The sequence below is a fragment of the Schistocerca serialis genome, chromosome 5, assembly GCF_023864345.2.
Source record: "Schistocerca serialis cubense isolate TAMUIC-IGC-003099 chromosome 5, iqSchSeri2.2, whole genome shotgun sequence".
NCBI classification, from domain to species: Eukaryota; Metazoa; Arthropoda; class Insecta; order Orthoptera; family Acrididae; genus Schistocerca; species Schistocerca serialis.
The window spans coordinates 164,838,457-164,849,398 of record NC_064642.1 but is presented as its reverse complement, the minus strand read 5'-3'; the positions used below and the strand labels follow the sequence as shown (position 1 = coordinate 164,849,398).

The following is a 10,942-nucleotide window of genomic DNA, read 5'->3' as shown; positions in this document are numbered from 1 at the left end:
AAGGTGTCCATCTCCACTTGACTCCAGCGGTGTTCCGCTACTGGCTGTTTTTCCATCGGCTTAAGGTCAGCCCCACCAAAAATACGTCGTTCTTATGTTCTGCAGACATGATTTGACTCAACCACTTTCTGCACTAAACTAGTATATTACAATGATATTTAACTAAAGGATGTTGTAAACATTCGGTCACACTCAGACCTTTCACAACAATTGCAAATAAAGGTTTGCTCATAAATAAATAAGCTAGTATTCTTGAACAAGTGCACTCACGTTGAATGACAACACACTGTGATAAAATATTATTTAATCAATTATTTATGTCTGTTTTATAGAAATGTCTTTTGTTCTTTTTTGAATAGTATTGTCAGCTAAAACATGCGACTGACCACTTTCAAATTATATTGGTTTTAATAGCTTTTGTAATCAACATTTTAATAAAGTTACTGGCAAAATATTAAAATATTCATTGAATAACTAAACGAGTATGATAAGGTATAAGGTATTCATGCTACATTCAGCTGGTGTGTCATTATGGAGAATATAATGTTCCGACAGACATTAGCACGGTAAAAAGAAACAAAAGCCATAGTAAGTCCATAACACATGAATGCCTTTAAGGGATGATACGTAGAATCCAATACTGTCATCTGAGATATAACTTAAATCTGACCAAACAGGCCACGAAGGACCAGGCGTCACTGCATGTGGATACGGAGGGCATGTGGTCAGCACACCGCTCTCCCTGCCGTAAGTCAGGTTTCTTGACCGGAGCCGGTACCTCTCGATCAAGTAGCTCAGTTTGTCTGACAAGGGCTTAGTGTACCCCGCTTGCCAACAGCTCTTGGCAGACCAGATGGTCACCCATCCAAGTGCTAGCCCAGCCCGACAGCGCTGAACTTCGGTGATCTGATGGGAACCGGTGTTACCACTGCGGCAAGGCCGATGGCCATCTGAGATATAGTTTGTTGAAATCACACGGAGCATTTAAGAGCAGTTAATTCAAAGATTCATTGTGAACGTATTTAATACTGTTAAATAGTAACTTTTGTAGGTTTGAAGATTTGCAAATGTTATTGTTTCATTGGATTTGTTTCATTTATCTAGACTGAAGTGCTAAAGAAACTGGTATAGGCAACTGTATTCAAATACAGAAGCATGTATCTAGAATGAAATTTTCACTCTACAGCGGAGTGTGCGCCGATATGAAAACTTCCTGGCAGATTAAAACTGTGTGCCGGACCGAGACTCGAACTCGGGACCTTTGCCTTTCGCGGGCAAGTGCTCTACCAACTGAGTTACCCAAGCACGACTCACGCTCCGTCCTCATAGCAGTTTTAATCTGCCAGGAAGTTTCATATCACCGCACACTCCGCTGTAGAGTGAAAATTTCATTCTAGAAACATCTCCCAGGCTGTGGCTAAGCCGTGTCTCCACAATATCCTTTCTTCCAGGAGTGCTAGTTCTGCAAGGTTCGCAGGAGAGCTTCTGTGAAGTTTGGAAGGTAGAAGACGAGGTACTGGTGGAATTAATGCTATGAGGACGAGGCGTGAGTCGTGCTCAGTTGGTAGAGCACTTGCCCGCGAAAGGCAAAGGTCCCGAGTTCGAGTCTCGGTCCGGCACACAGTTTTAATATGCCGGGAAGTTTCACAGAGGTATGTAAACAGGCAGAATATTGCGCTGCCGTCGGCAACGCCTATATAAGACAACTGTCTGGCGCAGTTGTTAGATCGGTTACTGCTGTTACAATGGCAAGATTTTAGTGAGTTTGAACTTGGTGTTATAGTCGGCGCACGAGCGATGGGATACAACATCTCCGAGGTAGCGATGAAGTGGGGATTTTCTTGTACGACCATTTCAAGAGTGTACCTTTGAAAATCAGGAATCCGCTAAAACATCACATCTCCGAAATCGCTGCAGTTGGAAAAAGATCCTGCAAGAACGGGACCAACGACGACTGAAGAGGATCGTTCAACGTGCCAGAAGTGCAACCATTCCGCAAACTGCTGCAGCTGCACGACACTAAGCTTTACGCCTAGCCTGGACCCGTCAACACCGTCATTGGACTGTTGATGACTGGGAACATGTCGGACTTTCGTTTCAAATTGTATCGAGCGGATGGACATGTACGGCTATGGAGACAACCTCATGAATCCATGGACCCTGCATGTCAATAGGGGACTGTTCAGGCAGGTGGAGGTTCTGTTATGGTGTGGATCGTGTGCAGTTGGAATGATATGGTTCCCCTGATACGTTTACATATAACTCTGACAGGTGACACGTCCTTAAGCATCCTGTCTGATCATCTGCATCCATTCATGTCCATTGTGCTTTCCGAAGGGCTTGGGCAATTCCAGCAAGACAATGCGACACCCCACACGTCCAGAATTGCTACAGAGTGACTCCAGGAACACTCTTCTGATTTTAAACACTTCCACTGGCCACCTGGCTCCCCAGACATGAACGTTATTGAGCATATTTGGGATGCCTTACAACGTACTGTTCAAGAGAGATCTCCCCCTCCTCGTACTCTACGAATCTATGGACGGCCTGCAGGATTCATTGTATCAATTCCTTCCAGCACTACTTCAGATTTTAGTCAAGTTCATGCCAAGTCGTTTTACTGAACTTCTGCGTGCTCGCGGGGGTCCTACATGATGTTAGGTAGGTCTACCAGTTTCTTTGGCTCTTCAGTATGTGTTCGCTGATGTATTCAGATATGCTCTATTATTTGACTGTGATTTATTGTCGAATTTATAAGTGCTGAAGGAAGTCATGTTACAGCTTATCTGACATCTGTTGACGTCTCTGGACCTGGGTTTCCCTGGTGCGGTCGCGACGTGCCTTCGGCATGTCGTTTAGAGTTCAGATGCACAAATTCACCGCCCCTCGTCCCATAACTATTATGTTATTTGAGATAAGCTATGTACGTGAACAACGTGATGGTGGAAAGAGCAAACTCTCGAATTTTACATGCTTCCCGATAAGTAGCAGCAGTGTGCGTATCCACTTCAGTTCTACTAAAATTGGTGTCGAGACAATAGAAAGCGTTTTATGTTCTACGTTTTGCGCAGTGCGGGTCAGAAATAACTGTTAGCGGGACTTTCGTACTACACACATCAAAAAAAGTTTTGCATCGCTTCGGTTCCGAGAGTTCCGGAACCTGTACAGAAAATTAGAACAGAGATCAACATAAACATCGTTTCCGCCCTTTTTGTTGCTCATGAAAACCACACATTGCATGTTGCACCACCATATAGCGAGACCTTTAGAGGTGGTGGTCCAGATTGTTGTATGCACCGGTACCTCTAATACCCAGTAGCAAGTCCTCTTGCATTGATACATGCCTGTATTCGTCGTGGCATACTATCCACAAGTCCATGAAGGCAATGTTGGTCCAGATTGTCCCACTCCTCACGGCGATTCGGCGTAGATCCCTCAGAGTGGTTGGTGGGTCACGTCGTCCATAAACAGCCCATTTCAGTCTATCCCAGGCATGTTCGTAGGGTTCATGTCTGGAGAACACGCTGGCCACTTTAGTCGAACGATGTCGTTATCCTGAAGGAAGTCATTCACAAGTTGTGCACGATGGGGGCGCGAAAGCCTCGTCAGTATACTGCCGATATGGTCGCACTATCGGTCGGAAGATGACATTCACGTGTCGTGCAGCTGTTACGGCGCCTTCCATGACCACTAGCGGCGTATTTCTTCCCCCATAATGCCACCCCAAAACATCAGGCAATCTCCACCTTGCTGCACTCGCTGGACAGTCTGTCTAAGGCGTTCAGCCTGACCGAGTGTCTGGCACAGACGTCGAATGCATCCGCCATAGTTTCACAAGGAGTCCGCAGTAATCCGTTCGCCGTGCAGCTCGACAGCTCATGTCCCCGATGTCCGACTGGCGTGTGTTGCGTCGACGTGTACACATGAAACCGTACAAAATTCAGTTACTGCAAGATCTTCGTGAAGGTGACAGACAACAACGTGTGGAGTGCTGTAATTTCGTTTTAGGCAAGACGGAGGATGACAGTTTTCTTCCACACTTAGTGTTTAGTGACGAGGCAAAATTTCATTTAGATGAAAAGGTGAACCGTCATAATATGAGAAAATGGGGTACAGAATAACCGCATGAAGTTGTACAACATGAGAAGGACTCTCCAAAATTTAATGCGTTTTAGGCAGTTTCACGGGAAGAGATGTATGGTCCATTTTTCTTTGCCGAAATCACTGTTACTGGAAACACATATCTCGATATGCTCGAGAACTTTCTTTTCCCACAGTTGGAGACTGATTCGAACGACTTCATTTACCACAGCATGGGGCACCGCCACATTGGCATCTGGAAATGTGAGAATTTTTAAATCAAAGCACTACTGAACGATGGATCGGTCACACTGGACGAAATGATTCAGCGTCACATTACTGGCCTGCAGGATCCATTGACGGGTGCCTATGGAGGGCGCGCGCCCCTCCCTTGCGACCGGGGGAGGTGGCGCAGTTGTTGACACACTGGACTCGCATTCGGGAGGACGACGGTTCAAACCCGTCTCCGGCCATCCTGATTTAGGTTTTCCGTAATTTCCCTAAATCGTTTCAGGCAAATGCAGGGATGGTTCCTTTGAGAGGGCACGCTCGATTTGCTTCTCAATCCTTCCCTGTTCCGAGCTTGCGCTCCGTCTCTAATGACCTCATTGTCCACGGAACATTAAACACTAATCTCCTCCTCCCTTGCGGGGCCTCCCGCAATGCCACCCGCGCCGCCCCCGCCAGTCAGCCCGCACGCTATTGGTTCTTTTTGTTTCGTCAGTCGACCCGACTGAACCGAGTTATCGAGTAGTTGTACTTTCCTACGTATCACGCACGTCGGCGTCATCGTATTTTATACGTTTCTGTCATACCTACGAGAAAAGTCGCGGCCATCCTAGTGATCTCGATAGGTTATTTTTTTGGCATTTGTTCGAGAATAGTCGCGAATATTCTACTGTTTTCTTGTATAGAGAACCTTCGAGGTCGACAATTAAGGAGGATCGATTTAATAGCTTAGCTCTGTTGAACACTCACCCTGACATTTGTCCTATTGACGACGTAATTAACCAATTTGCCAGGAAGATTGGTTGGTTGGTTTGAGGAGGTTGAAGGGACCAGACCACAAAGGCCATCGGTCCCTTGCCAGGAAGAAAAGGAGCGTAGAATTAATCATTTAAGGAAGAGAACCACAATTCTAACTTTTTATATCATAAGATGGCATTGTCTTGTATATGTGTATAATCAGTTTAAATAAAACTTTCTTAAACTTTGGATGTGACTTGATTATTTTTTATTATTGTAAAAGTAAAGATAGTTCAAGATATCTTTAGCGCTCCCTCCTTGAGGTTTTTCTGTATCCTCCACTGCCAGGGTCACCAGATCTGACTGTGTGTGATTATTTCTTGTGGGGGTTTATAAAAGATTCTGTTTGTGTGCCTCCGTTACCATCGCATAACAGCAGCTGTGGAAACTGTAACTCAAGACAAGCTCGCTGCAATGTGGGAACAATTTGAATACCGCATTGATATATGCCGTGCATCTCAAGGGGGGCATACTGAACACGTATGAAAAGGTATGGAAAAAAAGCTTTTTGAGTTTCCCATTCATCATATGTATATGTACATGTTTACTAGTTTCAGATATATAGACGTGCCAAATCGGATGATTCTTTTTGACACACCCTCTATTACGACATGTTTTAAAACTTATCTGAAGATAGTCATTGCTGACCGAAACTGGTAGTGTAGGAACCTAAAAATTTTGTAATCGTAGACGGAAGTTTGCTGTTGTGGTCTTCAGTCCTGAGACTGGTTTGATGCAGCTCTCCATGGTACTCTATCCTCTGCAAGCTTCTTCATCTCCCAGTACCTACTGCAACCTACATCCTTCTGAATCTGTTTAGTGTATTCATCTCTTGGTCTCCCTCTACGATTTTTACCCTCCACGCTGCCCTCCAATACTAAATTGGTGATCCCTTGATGCCTCAGAACATGTCCTACCAACTGGTCCCTTCTTCTGGTCAAGTTGTGCCACAAAATTCTCTTCTCCTCAATCCTATTGAATACTTCCTCATTAGTTATGTGATCTACCCATCTAATCTTCAGCATTCTTCTGTAGCACCACGTTTCGAAAGCTTCTATTCTCTTCTTGTCCAAACTGTTTATCGTCCATGTTTCACTTCCATACATGGCTACACTCCATACAAATACTTTCAGAAATGACTTCCTGACACTTAAATCTATACTCGATGTTAACAAATTTCTCTTCTTCAGAAACGCTTTCCTTGCCATTGCCAGTCTACATTTGATATCCTCTCTACTTCGACCATCATCAGTTATTTTGCTCCCCAAATAGCAAAACTCCTTTACTACTTTAAGTGTCTCATTTCCTAATCTCATTCCCTCAGCCTCACTCGACTTAATTCAACCTCATTTCATTATCCTCGTTTTGCTTTTGTTGATGTTCATCTTATATCCTCCTTTCAAGACACTATCCATTCCGTTCAACTGCTCTTCCGAGTCCTTTGCTGTCTCTGACAGAATTACGATGTCATCGGCGAACCTCAAAGTTTTTATTTCTTCTCCATGGATTTTAATACCTACTCCGAATTTTTCTTTTGTTTCCTTCACTGCTTGCCCAATATACAGATTGAATAACATCGGGGAGAGACTCCCTTCCCAACCACCACTTCCCTCTCATGTCCCTCGACTCTTATAACTGCCATCTGGTTTCTGTACAAATTGTAAATAATCTTTCTCTCCCTGTATTTTACCCCTGCCACCTTCAGAATTTGAAAGAGAGTATTCCACTCAACATTGTCAAAAGCTTTGTCTAAGTCTACAAATGCTAGAAACGTAGGTTTACCCTTCCTTAATCTAGCTTCTAAGATAAGTCGTAGGGTCAGTATTGCCTCACGTGTTCCAACATTTCTCCGGAATCCAAACTGATCTTCCCCGAGGTCGGCTTCTACCAGTTTTTCCATTCGCTGTAATGAATTCGCGTTAGTATTTTGCAGCTGTGACTTATTAAACTGATAGTTCGGTAATTTTCACATCTGTCAACACCTGCTTTCTTTGGGATTGGAATTATTATATTCTTCTTGAAGTCTGAGGTTATTTCGCCTGTATGATACATCTTGCTCACCAGATGGTAGAGTTTTGTCAGGACTGGCTCTCCCAAGGCCGTCAGTAGTTCTAATGGAATGTTGTCTACTCCCGGGGCCTTGTTTCGACTCAGGTCTTTCAGTGCTCTGTCAAACTCTTCACCCAGTATCGTATCTCCCATTTCATCTTCATCTACATCCTCTTCCGTTTCCATAATATTGTCCTCAAGTACATCGCCCTTGTATAAACCCTCTATATACTCCTTCCACCTTTCTGCTTTCCCTTCCTTGCTTAGAACTGGGTGTCCATCTGAGCTCTTGATGTTCATACAAGTGCTTCTCTTTTCTCCAAAGGTCTGTTTAATTTTCCTGTAGGCAGTATCTATCTTACTCCTAGTGAGATAAGCCTCTAAATCTTTACATTTGTCCTCTAGCCATCCCTGCTTAGCCATTTTACACTTCCTGTCGATCTCATTTTTGAGACGTTTGTATTCCTTTTTGCCTGCTTCATTTACTGCATTTTTATATTTTATCCTTTCATCAATTAAATTCAATATTTTTTCTGTTACCCAAGGATTTCTACTAGCCCTCGTCTTTTTACCTACTTGATCCTCTGCTGCCTTCACTACTTGATCCCTCAAAGCTACCCATTCTTCTTCTACTGTATTTCTTTCCCCCATTCTTGTCAATTGTTCCCTTATGATCTCCCTGAAACTCTGTACAACCTCTGGTTCTTTCAGTTTATCCAGGTCCCATCTCCTTAAATTCTCACCTTTTTGCAGTTTCTTCAGTTTTAATCTACAGGTCATAACCAATAGATTGTGGTCAGAGTCCACATCTGCCCCTGGAAATGTCTTACAATTTAAAACCTGGTTCCTAAACCTCTGTCTTACAATTATATAATCTATCTGAAACCTGTCAGTATCTCCAGGCTTCTTCCATATATACAGCCTTCTTTTATGATTCTTGAACCAAGTGTTAGCTATGATTAAGTTATGCTCTGTGCAAAGTTCTACCAGGCGGCTTCCTCTTTCATTTCTTAGCCCCAATTCATATTCACCTACTACGTTTCCTTCTCTCCCTTTTCCTACTACCGAATTCTAGTCACCCATGACTATTAAATTTTCGTCACCCTTCAATATCTGAATAATTTATTTAATTGCGGCATACATTTCTTCAATTTCTTCGTCATCTGCAGAGCTAGTTGGCATATAAACTTGTACTACAGTAGTAGGTGTGGGCTTCGTATCTATCTTGGCCACAACAATGCGTTCACTATGTTGTTTGTAGTAGCTTACCCGCATTACTATTTTCCTACCCATTATTAAACCTACTCCTGCATTACACCTATTTGATTTTGTGTTTATAACCCTGTAGTCACCTGACCAGAAGTCTTGTTCCTCCTGCCACCGAACTTCACTAATTCTCACAATATCTAACTTTAACCTATCCATTTCCCTTTTTAAATTTTCTAACCTACCTGCCCGATTAAGGGATATGACATTCCACGCTCCGATCTGTAGAACGCCAGTTTTCTTTCTCCTGATAACGACATCCTCTTGAGTAGTCCCCGCCCGGAGATCCGAATGGGGGACTATTTTACCTCCGGAATATTTTACCCAAGAGGACGCCATCATCATTTAATCATACAGTAAAGCTGCATGCCCTCGGGAAAAACTACGGCCGTAGTTCCCCCTTGCTTTCAGCCGTTCGCAGTACCAGAACAGCAAGGCCGTTTTGGTTATTGTTACAAGGTCAGATCAGTCAATCATCCAGACTGTTGCCCTTGCAACTACTGAAAAGGCTGCTGCCCCTCTTCAGGAGCCACACGTTTGTTTGGCCTCTCAACAGATACCCCTCCGTTGTGGTTGCACCTACGGTACGGCTATCTGTATCGCTGAGGCACGCAAGCCTCCCGACCAACGGCAAGGTCCATGGGTCATGGGAAGTAAAGAAATTTATTCTAACATTGAGCCAAATTTCAAATTTATGCGTCGGAATGGAAGACAATTACGGGTTTTGGAAAAGTGATCCTTTAATTGTGTTGCGCTGTGTAATTTTATGGCAACATTTTGGTGGTATCTATAAAAATAAATTATAGGCGTTGGTTCCCAGTACAATTCGGACTGTCGTGTGTTAGCTTTTACCGCAAAAGTGGGTGCTCCCGTTATTTTGCGCAGCCCTTTGCCTTCAGTGGCTGCGTTATTGTTGCAGCGAGCGGCCAGCTGTTCGGCGCGACCTTGCACCGCCTCCGCCTCCGCCGCCGCCGCCGCCGCCGCCGCCGCCCCCTCCCCCGCCCCCTGCGCCGACGCGCTTGCGCGCCGCCGGGGCCGCCGCGACGCTTTGGCCGCCGCCGACGGCAGCGCGAGTTGCGAAAGGAACGCCGCTGCCGCAGCCCACCGCCGCCGCCGCCGCCGCCGCCGCCTCATCGCAGACCGCCCCCAAGGTAAACACGCCGCCACAAGTTGCGCTCGCTGCTTCCCTCGCAGCAGCCCGGGCGCTCCACAGCCAGTGCAGATGTCCTCCCTTTCGTGCAGCTTCCCTTTCCTGCGAAATCCTTGGCATCAACTGTATAAATATGCCACCCATTAGTGACACAAAAAAATTTGTGTCGGACAGCTACTCGAACCCAGTCCGTCACAAATGTTCACATGTCACTATTGGGTAGCAGATTTATTCCTAATAGACTCGATGTCAAGGATTTCGCTTCGCATCAGTGAATTAATTTCGAATTATTTCTCACGGCTGTGGATCGTCAACAGTGTCGTTCTTCCACACATGCATCTAATTTGTTAGTCATGAAATGTTCGGCTGGCTTCATATAGTCTCTCATTTCTTTCTTTCGTGTGACCTTTTCATTTCCATACGTATGCTACACAGTGGCAGAACTAGAGTAAGTCAGCCTGGAAGCATTCCCTGGGCGGTGTTTCTGTGGGGGTGTAGTCCTGTGACTGGCAAAAACAATGAGGAAGTACCGAAGAAAAACCCAAAAGAAAGTAGCTTTCATAACACATTGTACTCATCTTTAGCCGTACCAGTGAACACTGAAATTAGAAAGCATGGAAGTAATGTAGTAAATCCTTAACGCGATCAGATGCGAATTTTTGTAAGCAAACAAATCGAAGTTGAATAGGTAATTAATGAAGTTTATTTCCAGTTCCTCCACTTCGTCGAAAGAAGCGTCTTTTGTTGAGTAGTTTTGCATACATCCTACATGATTTCCTAAATTGTCCTGAATTTTTAGATTTCGTATTTTTAATTTCAGTGTTAGCCAAATTACTGGAATATAATACATTTTTGTGAATATCTTCTGCCAATATTTCATAGATCACTGGTTACCCTGGGTGTAATCATATGATGATATGATTTCAGAATATTGAAAAAAAAAAGGCTGCATCCATATTCATATTAATAATATCATAAGATTATCTACACTAGCCGGTCGAGGTGGCCTAGCGGATCTAGGCGCTACAGTCTGGAGCCGCGCGACCGCTACGGTTAGTTAGGTTTAAGTAGTTCTAAGTTCTAGGGGACTGATGACCTCAGAAGTTAAATCCCATAGTGCTCAGAACTATTTGAATCATATCTACACTATTGAAATACGTATATCGTTTAGGTGTCAAAGTATTCTAACCTAAAACTACTACATGGATAATAATCAATTGTTTGAGGTACAATCAATTTTGTATACTTCCTGTCAAAATTAAGTGCCTGGTGTAGGACACGTTTATTAAGCTCACAGAATCAGTTGTACAAAAAATGGCAATTTGAGATTTTTGTCTTCGTCCTGTGGATAAATTTCTCTGTAGTCCTGCG

General features: G+C 44.1%; 1 long non-coding RNA gene and 1 pseudogene across 1 annotated transcript in view; one reads left to right on the top strand and one right to left on the bottom strand.

Annotated features, from left to right (window-relative positions):
- Positions 1-829: 829 nt before the first annotated feature.
- On the bottom strand, positions 830-947 carry LOC126482615 (5S ribosomal RNA; annotated as a pseudogene).
- Positions 948-9,503: 8,556 nt separating this feature from the next.
- LOC126481261 (uncharacterized) overlaps positions 9,504-10,942 on the top strand; it is a 583,716-nt gene continuing 582,277 nt past the window's right edge. Inside the window, exon 1 of the long non-coding RNA XR_007587540.1 lies at positions 9,504-9,572. This is a non-coding gene — a long non-coding RNA (uncharacterized LOC126481261). The remainder of the gene's footprint in view (positions 9,573-10,942) is intronic.